This window comes from Hibiscus syriacus, unplaced genomic scaffold (genome assembly GCF_006381635.1).
Source record: "Hibiscus syriacus cultivar Baekdansim isolate YM2019G1 unplaced genomic scaffold, ASM638163v2 tig00117048_pilon, whole genome shotgun sequence".
Taxonomy (NCBI): Eukaryota; Viridiplantae; Streptophyta; class Magnoliopsida; order Malvales; family Malvaceae; genus Hibiscus; species Hibiscus syriacus.
In genome coordinates, this window is record NW_024063538.1 from 13,163,718 (window position 1) to 13,184,598 (window position 20,881).

Here is a 20,881-nt window from a genome sequence, read left to right on the forward strand (position 1 = left end):
AAAAATACTTTTTTATTAAGTTAAGGTGATGACAAAGTAATATATGTTCTAAATGCTCTCAACCATTTGGCAATGAACGCTCAATCACCCTGTTGCGGTCGTTGGTGCTCGAACTTGTGACCTCTAGAAACAACATATGCTCTCAACCACTGAGATAAGTTGATTCATACACCTACCTAAAAATATTAAACAGGTTGGAAAAAATCAAACATTAATTTAAAGTTACCAAAAAGAAAAAGACAAACATATATGTCGACACCGTTTTTTGCCCGGGGCGGGGAAAAACTTAGTACGACTTGGGGGGTTTTCTTTAAAAAGGTTTTAAAATGTTTTGGAGTCGCCATCGACCTTTTGAGTTAGGTAGGTCGAATACCTAAAAATTTTCTTTTAAAAGAGTTTTTAAGAAAACGTCATTTTAAAAGATAAATCAGTATGCGTATAACCAGAGATTTTTTTTTTTGAAATAAAAAAGGGGTTCAGGGATCATCAATCAGAGGTCACCATCGTCGGCGAGGCTCAAGTCGAATGGTAAGGACCCTTTTTTTCCGTTTATTTTCTTTTCTTCTTGCTAAAATATGTATGTATATATATATCGAATAATAAAAAACTGGAAAATTTCTTCAACTGTATTTTTTATTGAGGATCAATTTCCCCTTTACATTGTGTTTCAATCGGGTTTTATAACGCATTGCAGTAGTACTAGCTAAAAAATAAAATATGACTTCACTTTGTCTTTTGGTGGTGCCAAATGATGGCTGTTGCAGGGAATTTGACGTGATGGAGCATGGGCACGGGTATGGTAGTGGTGACACGGTAGACGTAGGGCCATGGTGTAGTTGGCAACTTCACGTGGGCATGGTGATAATTGTGGGTGGCAGGGAGTAGGGTCAGTCACGTGGGGTAAAAATTGGTGTGTACAACTGCCCCTGTTTTCTCATTTCTGTGGAACAGGAATGGAGAAAAGACATAAAGCACCAATTTTTCATCTGATCGGACTCCCAAACACTCGAGCTTCAAGTTCTTCTTATCGGACGAGTTCTTCGTTGGGGATGTCAATCCACTATCTTCTACGATGGTTGACCCAATGTGATGCTGATCCAACTCCTTATGTGATGGATTTAAGTGAGATGAACATGTTTGATCCACCTCATTCTGTGATGAAATCGAACAAAATGTTGGTGTTTTTCTAACTCCTTATGCGATAGAAACAAGCTAAGGTTGAACAAGTTCTTCTCATTATGAACTTCTTCTCCCTTATCAAATGAATTCTTCTCATTATGAACTCTCTACTGGAAATATTGATCCCTCGAGTGAGGTGTTGTTGATTCAACTCCATATGTGATGAATCGAGCTAAGGTTGAACAAGTTCTTCTCATTATGAACTTCTTCTCCCTCATTGGATGAGTTCTTCTCATTATAAACTTATTCTCCTTTTGTCGGATGAGTTCTTATCTTTATGAACTCTCCACTGGAAATGTTGATCCCTCAAGCGAGGTGTCACTGATTCGAAATGTTGTGAATCAAGTGATAGGTCGAACAAGCTCTTCTCATTATGAACTTTTTCTTACTCTATTGGATGAGTTCTTCTCATTATGAACTCTCTACTCAAAATATTGATCCCTCAAGTGAGGTGTCACTGATTTGAAATGTTGTGAATCGAGTGATAGGTCGAACAAGCTCTTCTCATTATGAACTTATTCTCCCTCTGTCGGATGAGTTCTTATCATTATGATCTCTCCACTGGAAATATTGATCGGTTTATTCTCTCTTTGAAAAGTTTTAAACCTGCAAAAGATTATCATATGTCAGTAATGATTGTGTCTGAAGTACCCGAAGGTATTGACCCAAAAGTCCTCAAATTTTGTTGAGATCCATTTCTTTCAATGGTGAAAAATATGGATTGATTCTTTGCTGAAGTCGTGAAATGAAATCTTTGTTTGCTCTTTGAATTCTTTAATGTTGAAAATTACTGAGTTTTTATCTTTGTTGGGTCCATCCTCGAAATGACACTTCTCATTCTCATTGAAGTGGCCTAGAAAAGTCAAGTTGGAAGAAAGGCATAATTGAAATTGTTTCTAGGGAAAAATCTTAAGAAAGACTCATGCGACATCCCATAAAACGGTCCTAAGAATGACTCAAACAATTCAATAGAAAAATGATCCTAAGAAGGATAAAATAATTTTTCAAAATAGACTTTGTAGGTATCCTTATCAAAATTTGTCATTGTATGAAATGATGAAATGTATGATGCGAAGATGCAAATTCATGTATGAATGCATGTTTTCTTGATCTGTTGGAAATGGTTGCAATAGCAGTCTTCATTCTTTTCTCGGTTTGATTGTCTTCTTTATCTGTCGTACCTGCATGTATTCTTGCGAATCTTGACTTGTGAATGGGCGCATGTTGCCCCAGTAAAATTTTTTCTTTTGATAAATTTAGCTTCTTCAAAAAGATTCATTTACAGTTATCAAGAAACCCCTAAAATTGGGATTATCTTCTTTCAAAAATTCATTTAAAAACATCATGAAACCCCTAAAAATAAGGCTTATTTTCTAAAAATATTTCCTTTTCAGTTATCATCATGGAACCCCTGAAAATTAGGCTTAGGTTCCTTTAAAAATTCTTTGGAGATAATCATCAAGAAACCCCTGAAAATCAACCTTAGTTTCTAAAAACTCATTTGAAAACATCCCGTCCGAAGGTCTTATGGATGGCTCGAAGGACTTATCATCTTGCTCGAAAGACTTATAAATGACCCGAAGGGTTTAAGCATCATGCTCGAAAGACTTACTGATGGCATGAAGGACTTACTCATCATGCTCGAAAGACTTACTGATGGCTCGAAGGACTTATGCTGATTTAAAGTGTTGTGAATTGAGCAATGGGAAATGTTAATCCCTCTGGTGGGGTGTTGTTGATTCAAAGTGTTATGAATCGAGACAATGAAATGTTGAAAACACCTTTCTCGAAGGTCTTATGGATGGCCCGAATGACTTATCATCTTGCTCGAAAGACTTATATATGACCCAAAGGATTTAAGCATCATGCTCGAAAGACTTACTGATGGCCCGAAGGACTTACTCATTAAGAAACCCTTGAAAATCAAGCTTAGTTTCTTAGTTATCTAAGAACCCCTAAAAATTAGGCTTAGTTTCCTTTTAAAACTCATTGAAAATCATCATCAAGAAACCCCTGAAAATCAGGCTTAGTTTCTAAAAATTCATTTGAAAACATCAAGAAATCCCTAAAAATTAGGCTTAATTTCTTTGAAATTCATTTGAAAACATTAATAAACCCCTAAAATTAGGATTAACTTCTTTCAAATTCATTTAGAAACATCGAGAAACCCCAAAAAAATTAGGATTAGTTTCTAAAAATATTTTGTTTCGAACGAAACTATCTCAAGCAAGATAAAATCTTCTGTTTCGAGTGAAACTATCTCAAGCGAGATAAAATTCATTTTAAGTGAAACTATCTCAAGCGAGATAAAATTCATTTCAAGAGAAACTGTCTTAAGGGAGACGAAATTTGTTCCAAGTGAAACTGTCTCAAGGGAGACAAAATTTGTTTTAAGGGAAACTGTCTCAAGAAGAAAAAAAATTGTTTCAAGGGAAACAATCTCAAGGGAGACAAAATTTGTTTCAAGGGAAACTGTCTCAGGGGAGATAAAATTTGTTTAAAGGGAAACAGTCTCAAGGTAGACGAAATTTGTTTCAAGGGAAACTGTCTCAAGATATACAAAACTTTGTTTCAAGGGAAATTGTTTCAAGAAAGACAAAACTTTGTTTTGAGTAGAAACTGTCTCAAGAGAGACAAAATTTGTTTTGAGTAAAAATTGTCTCAAGAGAGACAAAACTTGTTTTGAGTAAAAATTGTTTGAAGTGAGACAAAATTCATTTCAAGGGAAACGTTCTCAAAGTTTATGTATCAAGAGAAACTGTCTCAAGGGAGACAAAATTTGTTTTGAGTTAAAATTGTCTATAAGGAGACAAAATTTTGTTTCTTAGAGAAAAACAATCTCAAGTGAGATTAATTTTGTTTTAAGGAAAATCGTCTTCAGTGAGACAAAATTTGTTCTTTGGAAAACTATCTCATGTGAGATCAATTTTGTTTTAAATATTTCAAAATTTTGGGAGAATGTCTCAAGAGAGACGATGTTTGTTTCGAGAGAAATTGTCTCAAGCGAGACAAAATTTGGTTCAAGTAAAACAACTTTGAAATTTGTACTCCGAATGAAAATGTCTCAAGTGAAACGAAATTTTTTTTAAGATAAAAATGTCTCGAGTGAGAAAAATTTGTTTTTAAGAGAAAAATGTCTCAAGTGAGACGACATTTTGTTTCAAGATAAACAATACCCAAGAAGACAGAGAGTCTGCTTGTTCCTGCATGTTGAGGAAATTTCTTCAAAAGATCTAATTGTTGACTTCAGGAAGTCAAATCTGTAGATGGCATTCTTTTTTTCAGGTTGAAGACATCTGGTTATTGCCGAACTTTTATTTCTTGAAATATCAAAATGATGTATTTATGACTACCTATCTTGTATGTTTATGGGTGTCATGATGAAGTTTTTATTTTATGTGTTTGATGAATTATCGAATTTATCCTCGAGAGAGGGAAAATGTCTTTAATGTACATGATGATGACTGTTTGATGCAAAGGTGCAAATTTCATGTGTTATGTATGTGTTGATGTATGTATGTTTTCTCGATGGGAAATAAAATGGTTAAGAGAGCAGTCTTCATTTTATCCCTAGCTCATTTTGTCTTCATTTCCACCAGGGTGTACTCTTGCAAAACTCGACCTAAGATAATTTATTTTCCTTGCCCCATCAAAATTTTCCCCAAAAATTTGGCTTTCCCTTGCCCCAGCTTTGATCTTGAGCTTCGAAGGGATATTCAATAAATTCTAAGATATGCTTCTAGATAGATTATCTTGTTTGAAAATATTTTTCTTCCTTTGAATTTTCAAAATTTTGAAAAATATCGAAAAGATTTTTTAAAAAAAAAACTATCTTCTTCTAAGTTTCACAATTGAAACAAATCATAAAACATGAGTTCATAGAATAAAAAAAGAATCAACTGCTCTTTAATCTTTGATAGTTATAAAACTTTGATAAATGTCAGGATCGAAAGGTTGGTTTTAAGGTTGGATACCTAAATTTAAGGTTTGTTTCCTCGATTTGTCCTTTTTATTTTTTCTTAGTCCTCATGAAAATTAGGACATGCCCCTCTTTCTTGGTTTGGCATTTTGATCGGAGGTGGACAAAATGACGCAACTAGCATAGTCAATTGCTAGACTCTTTAGAACACTTTTGTTTCAATTCTCTGAAATCTTCCATTTGTTCAAGCTTTGTAAACTCTTCTAGCAAAGGTAGTGCAGAAATATTGGTCTAAAAATGAGATTTTTGAGTGCTCGTGTGAGTTCGACTATAACAAGTGTTCCTCAACTCCCTTAGTCCATATTCACCGAAACTCCTTATTTAGTAAATTTGATTTAATTTTCCATCGTTGGGCTAGCTGAATTCAGCTTTATTGTATTTATATATTATAATTGTCTTGGTTTGGCTAGATTAAGGATTCATGTCGTCACAAAGTCTTTGACTTGACAATCATAGTGGAGCAAACATCGAATTTCCTAGTACCCGATCAATGTCATGGTTTGAATGTAATCTATTCATAAAGTCAGGGCTTTCGAGTTCCCTCTATAACTAATTGCTTTAACAGAATAGCTCAGCTTTATTGTATACATACATACATACATACATACATACATATATATATATATATATATATTCTTGGTTTACGGATTCCATTTCTTAAGCTTGTAAAGGAGAATCTGTTATAGTCCCGGTGTTTGTTGTAGGTTAGAAAATCTCATCGTTAGAGTTCAATTTCCAAGCAACTGACCTAAACTAGATTCACCTACTCGACCATTCCATCTGTGAAGATCATGATCATCATTGAACGTCATTAACAGAAGTAGAACTAATCAGATTAGCAATATCATGTGCAAGTTGGCCCATTTTGTCAGCTCCTAACACATACCTAAATACCAAACCCTTTATTGACTCTACATGTAAGGAGAAAAATTTTAATTAAGATGATATTCAAGGAATTTCAATATTAAAATTTGCTCATTGTCATTTGTCAAGTGACTTACAAACATTTAAATGTAGGAAAAAGAAAAACAAGTTCAAACAAGACAATGTGTGAATGCATCAAAAGTTTCTGGTGGTTGCAATGATTTTTCTCGGTTTGCATCAGAATGCCCCATTATTCCTCGAATGTCCATGCCCCCTGAATCGATTAAATATTGAACCTTGTGCTTCAATGCCCCACCATTCTCAATGATGTGCTTTGATCTTCAGATGGTGATAGCATCATGTCCATAGCTCTCTAACCTTTTCTAAGTACGAATGGGGTGACTTCAATTTACCTCAAAAGATTTCGTGGGTTACTCCTAGGATCCGTGATTAATGCATGTTGAGATGCAATGTATATCATGCAATGTACTATGTATAGAGATGCTAATGCAAAGATACAAAAATGGGAATGCAAAATGTAAATACAACAAAGGAATTGATCCCCAAAGTAATTGTCATAAAATAACTTCCAAAGAACACACAATGTCTTAATCCACCGAGGCAGATGAAAACTACAAATCACGTCATATTGCTTGATTTCTTCAATTTTGAACACGCAAGGAAACAATCTTCTTTTATCCTTGTCTTGATAGAAAATTCCAACGCTTCGACTTCTTTTCCCGAAATGCATTTTTTGAGTGACCATATGTGAATGACATCATCCACTGTCTCGTGTTTGTTATCGCTGTTGCTTGATGACTTCAAACATATTACTTCTTTTCGGCTAGTTTTATCAACATCATCGTAGCACCCTTGAAAATCTTGTTTTACTGCATTATTTGAGCCGCATATATTCCAGCTTGATGTACCTTTTCAGTTGTTTCCTGGAGCACCCTTATGGACCATCGATGTGTTTTGCATTTCTATTCTACCTCTTCGAGTGATATTGTCGTATTGAAAGCCTTCTAATGCGACTATTAACTCAGGAATCAATACCTTCTATGACATGATATGTATGAAACACGTGTTAATTCCAAGGTAATTATCCTAGAACAACTTTCAAACAACTCACAACGTCCCAATATATCAAAGTAGATAAAAATATCTACCCATTCGTGTGAAGTTTTTGTTTTAAAAGCCTTCTAATTTTGATAATTACCTCGGGTATTAGCAGCATGTTTATCCACAAAAATAGAAAGCCCGTCTAGCTCAGTTGGTGGAGCGCAAGGCTCTTAACCTTGTGGTCATGGGATCGAGTCCTACTGAGGGCAATTCATAACGGAGGTCTTCTACAGAAGCTGCTCTCAACCTACGTTGGGGGCAGCCTACTACCCTACCTCCCCTTTACCCATTACATATGGAATAGCGTCAGCTAATTTTTTATCCACAAAAATAAAGCAACAAGACAAGGAAAAGATGTTAGCAAAAATAATAATCAAAGAGAGGAAATGTGTGTTAATGAAATATGAAACGAAAATATTCAGCTAGTAAATGAACCATAAAATACAGTGAACAAAACACATAGAGGAAATTAAATCCCTAACCGCATAATTTCTAATTCACATGCAATTATTCAAAAAGAATCCATCGAATAAATTTAAAGACGAAAGTTAGAGTTCACTTCTCCTTTGTGTACACTTATTTGGGTACCTACGGATAGAGTTTCAGCATGGTCTTAAATTAGGTGGGTTTCTGCAGTTTACTATATGTAGAGTTTATGTTCTAGGAGTAAATGTACTCGAATTGTCCTTGTTGGTGCCCCTTAGGCGAGCCATACCCTCAATCTTCACTCATTAAAGGCTTAAGCGGATCGAGTTCAATTCGAGAGATCATATTTCCCTATGCCTAACACGGAGAATAAATCCTCACGAAGACATAGGGCATATGAACCCCGAAAGCTACTTGCTAGGTCTGACACAGAGAATAAATTCTCATGAAGACATCGCTTTCACTCCCACTTAAAGGGGAAAGAGCTCGAGTAGAGCTTATGTTATGCAATGCAAGTATCGTGTGTGAGGAGAAATTCTCAAACCTTTGACAAACAACCACACAAAAATCAAACTAAAGTGAATGCCAAAATTTCAATATCTGAAAATCAATCAAGTACACACATTATCATACAAGGATATAAAATTAAACAAAATAACAATTGAAAGGAATCAAAGGAATTGTAAATTAAATAAAACTGAATTCTCAATTTCTAACTATAGAGACAATATATAATTGATTTAAGGCTTGACCCTCAAATTCCCCAGCAGAGTTGCCAAGCTGTCGACACTATTTTTCACCCGAGGCGGGGAAAAACTTAGTACCACTGGGGATTTTTCTTTAAAAAGGTTTTGAAATGTTTTAGAGTCGCCATCGACCTTTTGAGTTAGGTAGGTCGAATACCTAAAAATTATCTTTTAAAAGATTTTTTAAGAAAACATCGTTTTAAAAGATAAACTAGTCTGCATATAACCAGAGATTCATTTTTTTGAAATAAAAAGGGGGTTTGGGGATCGATTACGTGTGAGGAAGGATAAGAACCCCCACAACGCCCAAAATTGGCACCCTATCGATTATAAATTGTCTCTAATAGTGGAAATCTAAGAATTCGAATATGAATTCAAATTATGATCCCATTATTCCAAATTCAACCATGCAATTTTTATTTAATGGAAAATTCTAAAGAGAAATGAAAAATATTCTAATATTTCCAATCGAAGAGAAAATAATCCCTAAAGTATTTTAGGACAAATATTTCTGTTTCCAACTGAAATAAAAAGAATATTATAACTTCTCCCAAGAATTCGAGATTAAACAATTTGATTTAACCAAAATAAGAAATTAAGGAAATTAATCCAAATTATATTAATCATGATATATAATGATAGTTTAAACTAAAATGGTAAAAATATAAATAAAATAAAAGAAAAATACCAAAAATAATTATCACACAAATATAAGTAATTAAATAAATAAAATAAAATCATATCATAACATAAGGACCAAAATGCAAGATATCAAATTTTATAGGTCTTATAACAAGCCAGGGCTAGTATACAAATATCATATAACATGAGTATTAAAACAAAATAAAACCTGTTGTGTAATAATTACAGGACTAAAAATTAATATAAGCAAAACATAAGGGATTAAACTGGACATAAAATCAAAGTCAACACAAAGTCAAACTTAGTGACCAAAACAAAAGAAATAAAAAGTAAAATGCCAAAATTAAAATAAATAAAATAGAGAATATAACATGTTAGTGACTAAATTGAAACAATATAAAAACATGATCTCAGAATCAAATGCTAAAATAAATGAGGAAATGGAGGCTAAATTAAAATAAATACAAGCAAAGTGTCATAAATAAAATAAAATAAAACAAAACACAGAAATGACCAAAATAAAATAAAATATAATATGGAGCTTAAATCAAGACAAACAATAAAAACTAAATCTAGTGACCAAAACAAAAACACGCGAAACATACAAGGACTAAATTGAAAATAACCCTAGGAATATATAATAGGCATAGAAAATGGGAAAACTATAACAGTCCCTTCAGGTGGCCCTTTTAAAAAACATGCTTAACTTAGGGAGACCTACGTGCAATTTCCCCTTAAGTTTTCTATAAATACCATCTTTTTTTCTTTTTTTATTTTAAATTTGATTTTAGAGAGTGAGGGTCTCCCCTCTCTCTAGAAAATCGTGAGCCACCGGTGGTACCTTCACCGGCCGCTGTCACCATCGGTGGCCGATGGCCACCAAATTACACTGAGAGGGCCGTCTTGGCCTCCCCGTCGCTGATATGGGGTCAATTTTGTGAGAATCGGCCCCGTGTGTCACAAAAAGGTCAAAAATCATCAACCTTATTCTCCCCGATCCACCGCCTTCCGTCGTCGGATCGTCCCCGTTTTAAAATATGTTGTTCTTCTCACCAAGGCGCACCTCCTCACCACTCGGATTTTCGATCAGAATTCACCGTCGCCGACGAGGCTCCGGTCGAATGGTAAGGACCACTATTTTTCCATTGTTTTTCTTTTCTTCTTGCTAAAATATGTATGTATATATATATATATCAAATAATAAAAAACTGGAAAATTTCTTTAACTGTAATTTTTTTATTGATGATCAATTTTCCCTTTACATTGTGTTTCAATCGGGTTTTATAACCCATTACAGTAGTACTAGATAAAAAATAAAATATGTATTGGCTTTGTTTTTTGGTGGTGCCAAATGATGGTTGTTGTAGGGAGTTGGACGTGATGGAGCATGGGCACGGGTATGGCAGTGGTGACAGGACAAACATAGGGGTATGGTGTAGCTGGCAACTTCACGTGGGCATGGTGATCATTGTGGGTGACAAGGAGCAGGGTCAGTCACGTGGGGTAAAAATTGGTGCGTACAATATGTTTCTTCGAATCATCTCGTTTCATAGGAAGGCAAATCCAAAGGTTGACCGAGGTTTGTTGAATTATGTTTCAATATAACGAATTTAAGGCAAAATGTTTTTGGACTTCAATTGAATTTATTCAATGTTTTTAAAAGGTTTCAAAAATAATTCAAAGTCCATTAAATTCGGATTTGAGAAAAAATGCTAAAGGGTGTCAAAGTGCATCCATGCACCCCTACAATGCATCCATGTACCTACACTAGTGCATCGATGCATCATGAAGTGCATCCATGCACTCCATTTCGAATGCACTTAGTGCATCGATGCATCCTGATGTGCATCGATGCATCCTGCTGTACATCGATGCATCCTGCTGTGCATCGATGCATCCTGCTGTGCATCGATGCATCCTGCTGTGCATCGATGCATCCTGCTGTGCATCGATGTATCCTGCTGTGCATACATGCACGAAGGCTATAACGGCTAGTAACGGCTAGTTTATTTGAATTTAATGAAGGGGTATCCATGCACCATGATAGTGCAGCGATGTACCATGTTATGGGCAGCCATTTTGAGTAGAAAAATCATCCCCAAACGACTCCAAAACATCCCCAACGTCTATATACAACATCAAACACATTCCAAGCTATAAACACAAGCTAATGACACTTGAAGAATAAAGAGAACAACTATCCAAGCAATTAAACACAAGAGAAGAGTTTTTCAATCTTATTTCATCTTTATCTTGTAAATATTTTGTTCTTGTGAGCTCAATCTTGTAAACACATACCTTAGAGAGGTTTTCTTGTTTACATCTTTTATCCTTTTGTAAAGGGGAAATGTTATAGCTTAGCCTGTGTAAAAGCTAGGGAAAGGTTCTAGTTTAGCCCGGAAAAACTAGGGAGTTGTAAGGTTATCTCTTTGTCTTCAAAAGAAAGAACAAATTAGTGAATTTTTTGGAAAATCCTTGGTAAGGAGCTAAGGTAGTGGATGTAGACTTTGGTTGAGAAATTTGAACCACTCTAAATCGCTGTGCAATTTTCTATCTTTTAATCTCCTTACTCCCTAAACACAAAACCATTCCGACCCCTCTTTGCAAACCGTCCCGGTTGTCGAATCGAGCTTCCAAAAATCCCAACAATTGGCATCAGAGCCTAACTCGTTAAGAAGGTTTAACCACCTTGAGACGATCCTCGAAGAAGCTCTACCAATTTTCGACGCAACCGACAAAGAAATGACTTTTTCCTCTGGTGCTTATTATCTTGAAGAATATCCCATTATGAATTCACAATCGGTCAACAAGCCACCCTTCTTCAATGGAGCAAATTATGCACATTGGAAGAATAAGATGATGTACTTTATTCAACCCTACAATCTAGGAGCTTGGAACTCAATCATGGACGGTTACTCCTCTCCACCCGGCAAGTACAACAATTGGAGTAGAGAAGAGAAGAAAAATTTCCAGCTTAACTCTAAGGCTATACATATTCTATTATGTGCTTTAGGCCCAAATGAATATGGAAGAATCCCATCTTGTTCTAGTGCCAAAGAGATTTGGGATAAGCTCCAAGTCACTCATGAAGGAACCGATGAAGTGAGGGAATCAAAGAAAAGACTTCTCAACCATAGCTACGAGAACTTCAAGATGAAACCCGTTGAAGACATCAAAGCTATGACGGATAGATTTTCTGTGATTGTCAACGGTCTCAAGGGATATGGAGAAGTAATACCTAATGAGAAGCTTGTGAGGAAGATAATATACTCTCTTCCAAAGGAGTGGCAATCGAAGAAGACAACCATTATCAAAGCAAGAAACTTAAAGTCTCTCACTCTCGATGAGCTAATTGGTTCCCTTCTCACTCATAAGATGATGGTGAATGAAGATGAAGAAAGGGAAAAGAAGAAAAACAAGAAGAAAATGAGGTAGGCATTGCCTTCAAATCCACCAATGAAAGCTATCAAGATTCAAGTGATGAGGTGGATGAAGACGATGATGAACAAGAATAATAGATGGTCAAGCTCTTAAAGGAACTCAAGAGATTCATGAATTCCAAGGAAGTGAAACATGAATCAACCAAGAAGAAGAGTCCCCCGATATGTTTCAATTGTCAAAGAAAGGGGCATGTCAAGTATGAATGCCCTCTTCTAAAGAAAAAGGGGAAGAAGGCATTTGTTGCATCTTGGAGTGATGAAGATGATTCCAATGATGAAGATGAAGTAGTCAACCTATGCCTCATGACCACTCAAGAAGAATTCGAGGTATCTTCTAACTCAAATGAATTTAATTCATTTACTTTTGATGAGTTACAAGATGCTTATAATAGGTTGTATTTGGGATTTGAGACTATGAATTCCAAATATACGAAATTAATTTCAAAACTCAAAATTAAAGATATTTTGATTTTGAAAGCAAAATTTGATTTTGAAAGCAAAAGTTGACAACTTTTGAAAAATAATTTAGAGCTTTCAAAAATCAAAATAAATGATTTAGAAAAAGAAAATTTTGCGTTAGAAGTTAAGCTTGAAGGCTTAACAAAAGAAAAAGAATTAATTTCTAAAAATAACCTATTATGTTTAAAAATGGCAAAATGCTCACATTGTCATTTTTATGGGGTCATTTGGAACATACTTGTCCTTTAAAGAAAGGAAAACATTTTAAAATTAGACAAGTATGGGTTCCTAAGGGAACAAGGGGTATTAAAACTAACGTCCAACGATCCAAAGCAATTTGGATACCAAAATCGAAATAAATGTCTCTTGTAGGTGTGTGGGAGCAATGGTGATGAAGATGATGATATTCAAGATGCTCTAGCCACACAGGAATGGGTAACCTCTAAGCTTAATGTTTTTAATTTTAGTTATTTGGTTGATCATAGGATTTATGCATGCATGAGTTTTGATTTTAAATGATTATGCATTGTTTTTAATCTAATGTATGTTTAAAAAAATGGTTATGATGAACATTTTAAATTTTTAATAATTTTTTAAGTTCATCATAATAAAATTTTGGTCAAAATTGGTTTTAATGCAAATGATATCTCTCTAACAATTGATATCAATTTTTCAAATACTTTGATTTTACAAATTTTAATTTTTTTGACCTAAATTTAAATGTTTATGCATGTGATTTAAATGAAAATGATATCTCTCTAACAATTGATATCAAAATTTTCAAATGCATAACATTTTTGGAAAACTTTATGCATATGCACTTAATTTCAATAATTAATATTGCATAAAGTATTTTAGACTTTGATATATTGAATTTCATGTATTACTAACATGTTTTTTATTATTTGTTGAAATTCAATTTTGTTTAAGTGTCATGATCCTAAAAGCTTAATTTTGTTTGGAATGCATTTATTGAGGGGGAGCTTTGCTTTTTCAAATAAGTTTTAAAATGTCAAATTTACTACTTACTCTCCAAAGTTATTTTGAACTTAAAAGATTGAATTATTTTTTATATAACAAAAAGGGGGATAAGTTTTGGTTTGAAAATTTCAATTTCTTAATGAAAAAGGGGGAGCAACATTTTCATATATTTTCAAACAATTGATATTTGTTACCAATTGATATATTTTTCATTAAACATTTTATTAAGGGGGAGTTTTGCCAAAAACAATTTTTCAAATATTTTGTTATATCAAAAAGGGGGAGATTGTTGAATTATGTTTTGATATAACAAAATTAAGGCAAAATGTTTTTGGACTTGAATCGAATTTATTCAAAGCTTTTAAAAGGTTTCAAAAATAATTCAAAGTCCATTAAATTCAGATTTGAGCAAAAATGCTAAAGGGTGTCAAAGTGCATCCATGCACCCCTGCAGTGCATCCATGCACCCCTGCAGTGCATCCATGCACCTGCACTAGTGCATCGATGCACCATGCAGTGCATCCATGCACTCCATTTCGAATGCACTTAGTGCATCGATGCATCCTGTTGTGTATCGATGCATCCTGCTGTGCATACATGCACGAAGGCTGCAACGGCTAGTAACGACTAGTTTATTTGAATTTAATGAAGGGGTATCGATGCACCATGATAGTGCAACGATGCACCATGTTATGGGAAGCCTTTTTGAGTAGAAAAATCATCCCCAAACGACTCCAAAACATCCCCAACGGCTATATACATCATCAACCACATTCCAAGCTATAAACACAAGCTAATGACACTTGAAGAATAAAGAGAACAACTATCCAAGCAATCAAACACAAGAGAAGAGTTTTTCAATCTTATTTCATCTTTATCTTGTAAATATTTTGTTCTTGTGAGCTCAATCTTGTAAACACATACCTTAGAGAGGTTTTCTTGTTTACATCTTTTATCCTTTTGTAAAGGGGAAATGTTATAGATTAGCCCGTGTAAAAGCTAGGGAAAGGTTCTAGTTTAGCCCGGAAAAACTAGGGAGCTGTAAGGTTATCTCTTTGTCCTCAAAAGAAAGAACAAATTAGTGAATTTTTTGGAAATCCTTGGTGAGGAGCTAAGATAGTGGATGTAGACTTTGGTTGAGAAAGTCAAACCACTCTAAATCGTTGTGCAATTTTCTATCTTTCAATCTCCTTACTCCCTAAACACAAAACCGTTCCGACCCCTCTTTGCAAACCGTTCCGGTTGTCGAATCGAGCTTCCGAAAATCCCAACAAGGTTTTTAAAGGCTATAGAGAAAAACATATTCTGTGCATCTTTACCACCACACCATGAAACGACATAGTTTTGTGCATCTTTACCACCACTCCACGATTTGTATGAGATTTGGGTCGGACCGCCAACCACAAAAAATCTTCCTTACAGGACTCCACTTTTCGCGAAAAATATTTAAAATAAAAGGGTAGGAAAATGATAAATTTTTATTGATAGGTGGGAAAATTAAATAAATAGAGTATTTAATTTATGTCAATGTTGAAAATAGAATTATAAAGTTAATATTTTATGCTATTTTTTATAATTTAAGTGTATATATTATATCTTTAAATATTGATTTGATTTATATCTTAATTTTTTTAATAAATTTAATCGTTAACACTTATAAAATATGAAAATTACATGTTTAATATATTAAAATAGTGATTAATTATTTTAATTTTGTTAACTTGTTGACTAGGATGTGATATAATATAATCTCATAATCTCAAGCGACTACCATATCTCAGTCATTAGGTTAATGTCAATCTCAAACTATCATTATTTTTTTAACAAAAAATGACGATTTTGAAACATAATGAATAATCGAATGATCATTTTGCAACTTTTAATAGTCGATTGACTCAACAAAATAACATTCTATAATAAACAAACCATTTTATAATTTTGAATAATTGAAAGACTTAATAAAATAGCAAATTTTAGTCGGAAACATTTTTATACTTCACCCTTTAATATTTCACTTCAGGATTAATAAGTTTAAATAACTCCTTTTGTTGACATACTAATCAAGTTTTTAATTATTTTGTTGGGATTTGATGAAACTCAATTGAACAACCGAAAATGTGACAAGAGGGGGTGAATTGACAATTTAAAGTTTATGGAGTAAGGAGTATAAAGATAAGGAAATTTGTACAAATATTTATAGTGGCTCGACTTCTCAACCAAGTCTACATCCACTACCTAAGCTCCTCACTTAGGATTTTCCAACAAATCCACTAATTTGTTCTTTCATTTTCAAGGATAAAGAGATAACCTTTACAACTCCCTAGTTTTTCACTTGGCTAAACTAAAACCAATCCCCTTTACAAAAGGTATAAATAAGTAAACAAGAAAACCTCTTGAAGGTAGGGTGTTTACAAAATTAAGCTCACAAAAACACTAATATTTATAAGAGAAAGAAAAATAAGAATGAAAAACTCTTCTCTTGTGTTTGATTACTTGGATAGGTGTTGTCCTAACCCTTCTCCATGTGTCCTTAACTTGTTTTTATGTGTCGGAATGAACATGTGGTCGTTTCTAGCCGTTGGAGATGTTTTGGAGCCGTTGGAGATAAATTCTCTGCAAAATAAACTGCCCAGGACAGGGAGTATCGGTACTCATTTAATGAGTATCAGTACTTCCTTTATAATTTTTAAATCAACTAGCCATTGGCTTGCCTAGGATCGATAATATGTAAAGTAGTATCGGTACCCCTTTGAGTATTGGCACCTATTTTGCAGTCTGGAATTTGAGCAATTTGAAAACACCTGGTAGTTTCGATACTACCTAGAGAGTATCAATATTTCTCTTACCTTTGGTATCGGTACCATATGAACATTATCGGTACTGTTTATATAGTATCGATACTGTAAGACCCGTAACGGTACTACATACCTAGAAAAACATTTTTGAGCTCAAATTCTAGTTTAATGGACTTTGAATTATTTTTTAAAACTTTTGAAAACTTTGAACAAATTCAATCAAGTCCAAAAACATTTTTCCTTAATTTGTTATATCAAAATATTATAAAACATAGTTCAACATATTTTTAGGCTTAATATCAAAATAAGTGCCAAATTATACCCTTATTCTCAAATAAGTGCTTAAACTTCTTTTTAACTCATTGAGGTGCCTAACATTACAAGTGTTACCATTTTAGTACCAAACGTTACCATTTTAGTACCTAACGTTACCATTTTATGTGCTCGGGTCGTCAACGACGTTAATTTCCTCTTTTAAGTGACACATGTCATAATCTATTAATTTTGGTATTAAGTCATTCTAGGCTTAATAGCAAAATAAATGCCCAAACTATACTCTTATTCCCAAATTATTTTTCTTAAAAATAAAAATATTATTAAAAATTATTTTTAAATAAACCTCTGCCACTTCCCCACCAAAGGCCAAACGACTTATTAAAAGACCGACCAAATGGCCGCTACCACAGTCGGCTAAATGGTCAATTATCACAATCAAATTTAAGGATTAAGTATTTGGGATTTTAGGGACTAGAATAAGAGATTTTAAGATTTTGGGTTTTTTTATATTTTAGAAAAAAATGGGGTTTTTTCAAAAATAAAATAGTTTAAATTTTTTAAATAAAAAAATTCAAAATTACCAAATTATGACATGAGTCACTTAAGGAAGAAATTAACGCCGTTGACAATCCGATCACCTAAAATGGAAACGCTTGTAACGTTAGACACATGGATAAATTAAAAGTATTTTATGTACCTATCTGAAAATAAGTTATAGTTTGGGTACTTATTTTTAGTACTAAGCCTTAATTTTAAGTCAACTCTAAATATATATTAAGTCAAATCTTCAAAATTTCTCCGCTAAACGACTATATAAATCAACCCAAAGCAAATAACGCTGCAAGTTACATGCCGATATTCGTGGGAAAATCGATAGAAAAAAAACGGAGGCGAGATAAATTAATGAAAAGTCAAACGAGTGATGTCGCAAACACGAGTGACAATGGAGCTCGTAAACGACGCCGTTGCAGTTATCACCACCTTCTATCCTCCCGTGAACGCCATGACTATTCCCGGTAAAGCTCTGCAAGCTGAGTCGCTTATGTTTCTCTCTCTCTCTTTTTTAGTTCTTCATTTTTGACGCGGCGAATTGATTTTTTTCTTCTTCTTTTTTCAACCGTTGCAGTAATTGCGGGATTGGTAGAGAAGTTCGATGAGGCTTCGAGGAGAAACGATGTCAAAGCGGTTGTTTTAACCGGTGAGTTCTCATTCATTTCAATGGAAACTACTTTCATGATTTTTCTCTTGTCAAAACTTTAGGGTAAATTACGTCTTTACCACCTAAACTGGCAGTTTTGGTCGTTTTAGTAAACTTTCAATTATTTTAAAACTATACCTAAAGTTTAATTTTTATTTCATTTTAGTACCACATCATTAAAAATTTTAGTTTTTATTTTAGTAGCCCGTTCAAAATTTAATTTTAATTTTTTAGGAAAAAATGAAAGTTTATGTGCTAAAACGAATCAAAAATGATAATTTAGGTTTTAAATGGTGGGTACTAAAATGAAATAAAAACTAAAGTTTAGGTATGATTTTGAAAAAATTGAAAGTTGAAGTATTAAAACGGATCAAAATTGATAGTTTAGGTACTAAATACGTAGTTTACCTCAAAACTTTATTATAGATTTCTATTTATTTGTTTGATTGAGGAAGGTTTTCTGGTGGTTTTGATATCAATGTTTTCCAGAAAGTTCACGAAACCGGTATGAGTTGATTAATTGGTTAGATTCTCGGCAGTTGTTCTTGTACGGATAATTTAACTGATTTGGAATTTAATGAGTGGAAATTTGCATAATGATGGTTAAACAGGTGATGTATCTGTGATGCCTGATGTGTCCGTTGATCTTGTCCTTAATGCTATTGAAGGTCTTTCCTCATCCATTTACTTACTGTAAGTATTTATTTTAACTGTTGTTTATAGCTCATCTTATGTTGTTTTTCAAAATACTCTCAGAATGCAAGAAACCTGTTGTGGCAGCCGTTGAAGGATTAGCTCTTGGAGGCGGCTTAGAGTTGGCGGTTGTTTATTTCTTCTTTCCATATGAATATTCAGTTCACCATATGATTGTTAATTTGCTCAGTTGTCTAATCCATGTTATTCTTATGCAGACTTGCCATGGACGTATTGCTGCCCCTAAAGCTCAACTTGGCTTGCCAGAGTTGTCACTTGGGGTGATTCCAGGGCTTGGAGGTATGGCCAACAGAGTGATTTAGAGAAAATAAACATGTTCAGATGTGCAATTATTTTGAGTTTGAAATGATAACCAACTTCACAAGCTTTGACTGACTTCTTGTAATATGGCACTTCCAAAAGGCACACAACGTCTTCCGAGGCTCATCGGGCTGCAAAAGGCTATCGAAATTATGCTGGTAGTACTTGCTGTCTGGGATGCTTTCCGAAAATTCTAATGTCTTGTAATTAATTCTTTATTGTTATCTATCCCGTCCGTCACTATATGTATAATGCCATTGCAGTCATCGAAACCAATCATGTCTGAAGAAGGAAAGAAACTAGGTCTTATCGATGCTATTGTCCCTTCGGAAGAGTTACTGAAAGTTTATCACAGGTGAGCGTTAGACATTGCAGAGAAATGTAAACCATGGATACTTTCTCTTCACAGAACGGACAAGATTGGACCCGTCTCGGAAGCAAAGGAGGTGATAAGAATTTCAAGACAAGCCAGGACTGCCCCAAATTTGCCTCGTCAGGCCTGCCTAGATGTAATTGAGGAGGGGATTGTTCATGGGGGATGGCATGGAATTTTAAAGGTATTTTTTAGGACCCCTTGCATTTAATCTTCTATGTGATTATGTTTAGTCTCATAAGAATCTCTGTTCAGTTGCACCTAAAGATTTAGTTTGCTATACCTATTCATGTTTTCACGTATGGATTTATCTATGCAGGAGGTCAAAGTTGCTAAGACTTCAAGACACTGCAAAAGGTCTTGTCCACGCGTTCTTTACCCAGCGTGGTACATCAAAGGTAATTGCTCAGCAATAATTAGAGGGCTCAAATTATAAAATTTTAAGAGGGCTAAAACAGATCAATAAAAAATACAAAGAAAATATATTAAAAAAATATATGATAATTTAAAATTTTAGCTATGTGAAATCAAACTTTAAACTAACCTATTGAAGTCTCACAAACCAATTGGGATCTTCTATTGTATAGTTTCCCCTGAATTTTTTACTTTTGCAGGTGCCAAATGTTACAGACCTTGGTCTAAAACCTAGGCAAATAAAGAAAGTTGCCATTATTGGTGGAGGCCTAATGGGATCGGAATAACCACGGCTCTTACAGTGAGCGATATATTTGTCCTTCTCAAGGAAGTTAACTCTGAATATCTCCAGAAGGGGATAAAAAAGATTCAAGGTGATTATAATAGTTTCTCATTCTTTTAATATCCAGTGAAAAGGCATTCTGATTTTCCCTTTGTAAACAAATAAAAGAAAAAGTTATTCTGATTCTGGGTTTTAAAATAGTTATTTTGTTTGCATGTAATTCTGGCAGCAAATGTTGGAGCTTTAGTTAGTAGAGGGAAATTGACAAAGGATAAGGCGGAAAAAGCTCTCTCAATGCTTAAAGGAGTTTTGGATTACTGAGTTTAAAGATGTATACATGGTCATTGAGGTGAGCTATGTTATGGAATTTGTGACATGTCCTTTCTCATAATTTGTCAATCTCTTATTGCAATTTTGTTTTCTGCTATGAAATGTTGTTCCCCTTTTCAGGATGTCCTTGAAAATGTTCCTTTGGGTGTGTTTGGTTGGGGGAATGTGAGATTCTCATGGGAATGAAATTCACATTCTCCTGTTTGGTTGGCCGGGAATGTCATTCCCAGTAATCTTACATTATCAATAGTGGATTTTTTGGAGTATATTACCGGTAATGTCATTGCCTCACTTTTTTTAGGTATTGTTGGATTACCAGCGTTTTAGACTAAAATGTCCTTAAAAAAAATTTCTTTCAAA

At 34.1% G+C, this 20,881-nt stretch overlaps 1 pseudogene; it reads left to right on the top strand.

The window, feature by feature from the left end:
- The first annotated feature begins 17,852 nt into the window (after positions 1 to 17,852).
- LOC120197633 lies at positions 17,853 to 20,582 on the top strand (annotated as a pseudogene).
- Positions 20,583 to 20,881: the final 299 nt, after the last annotated feature.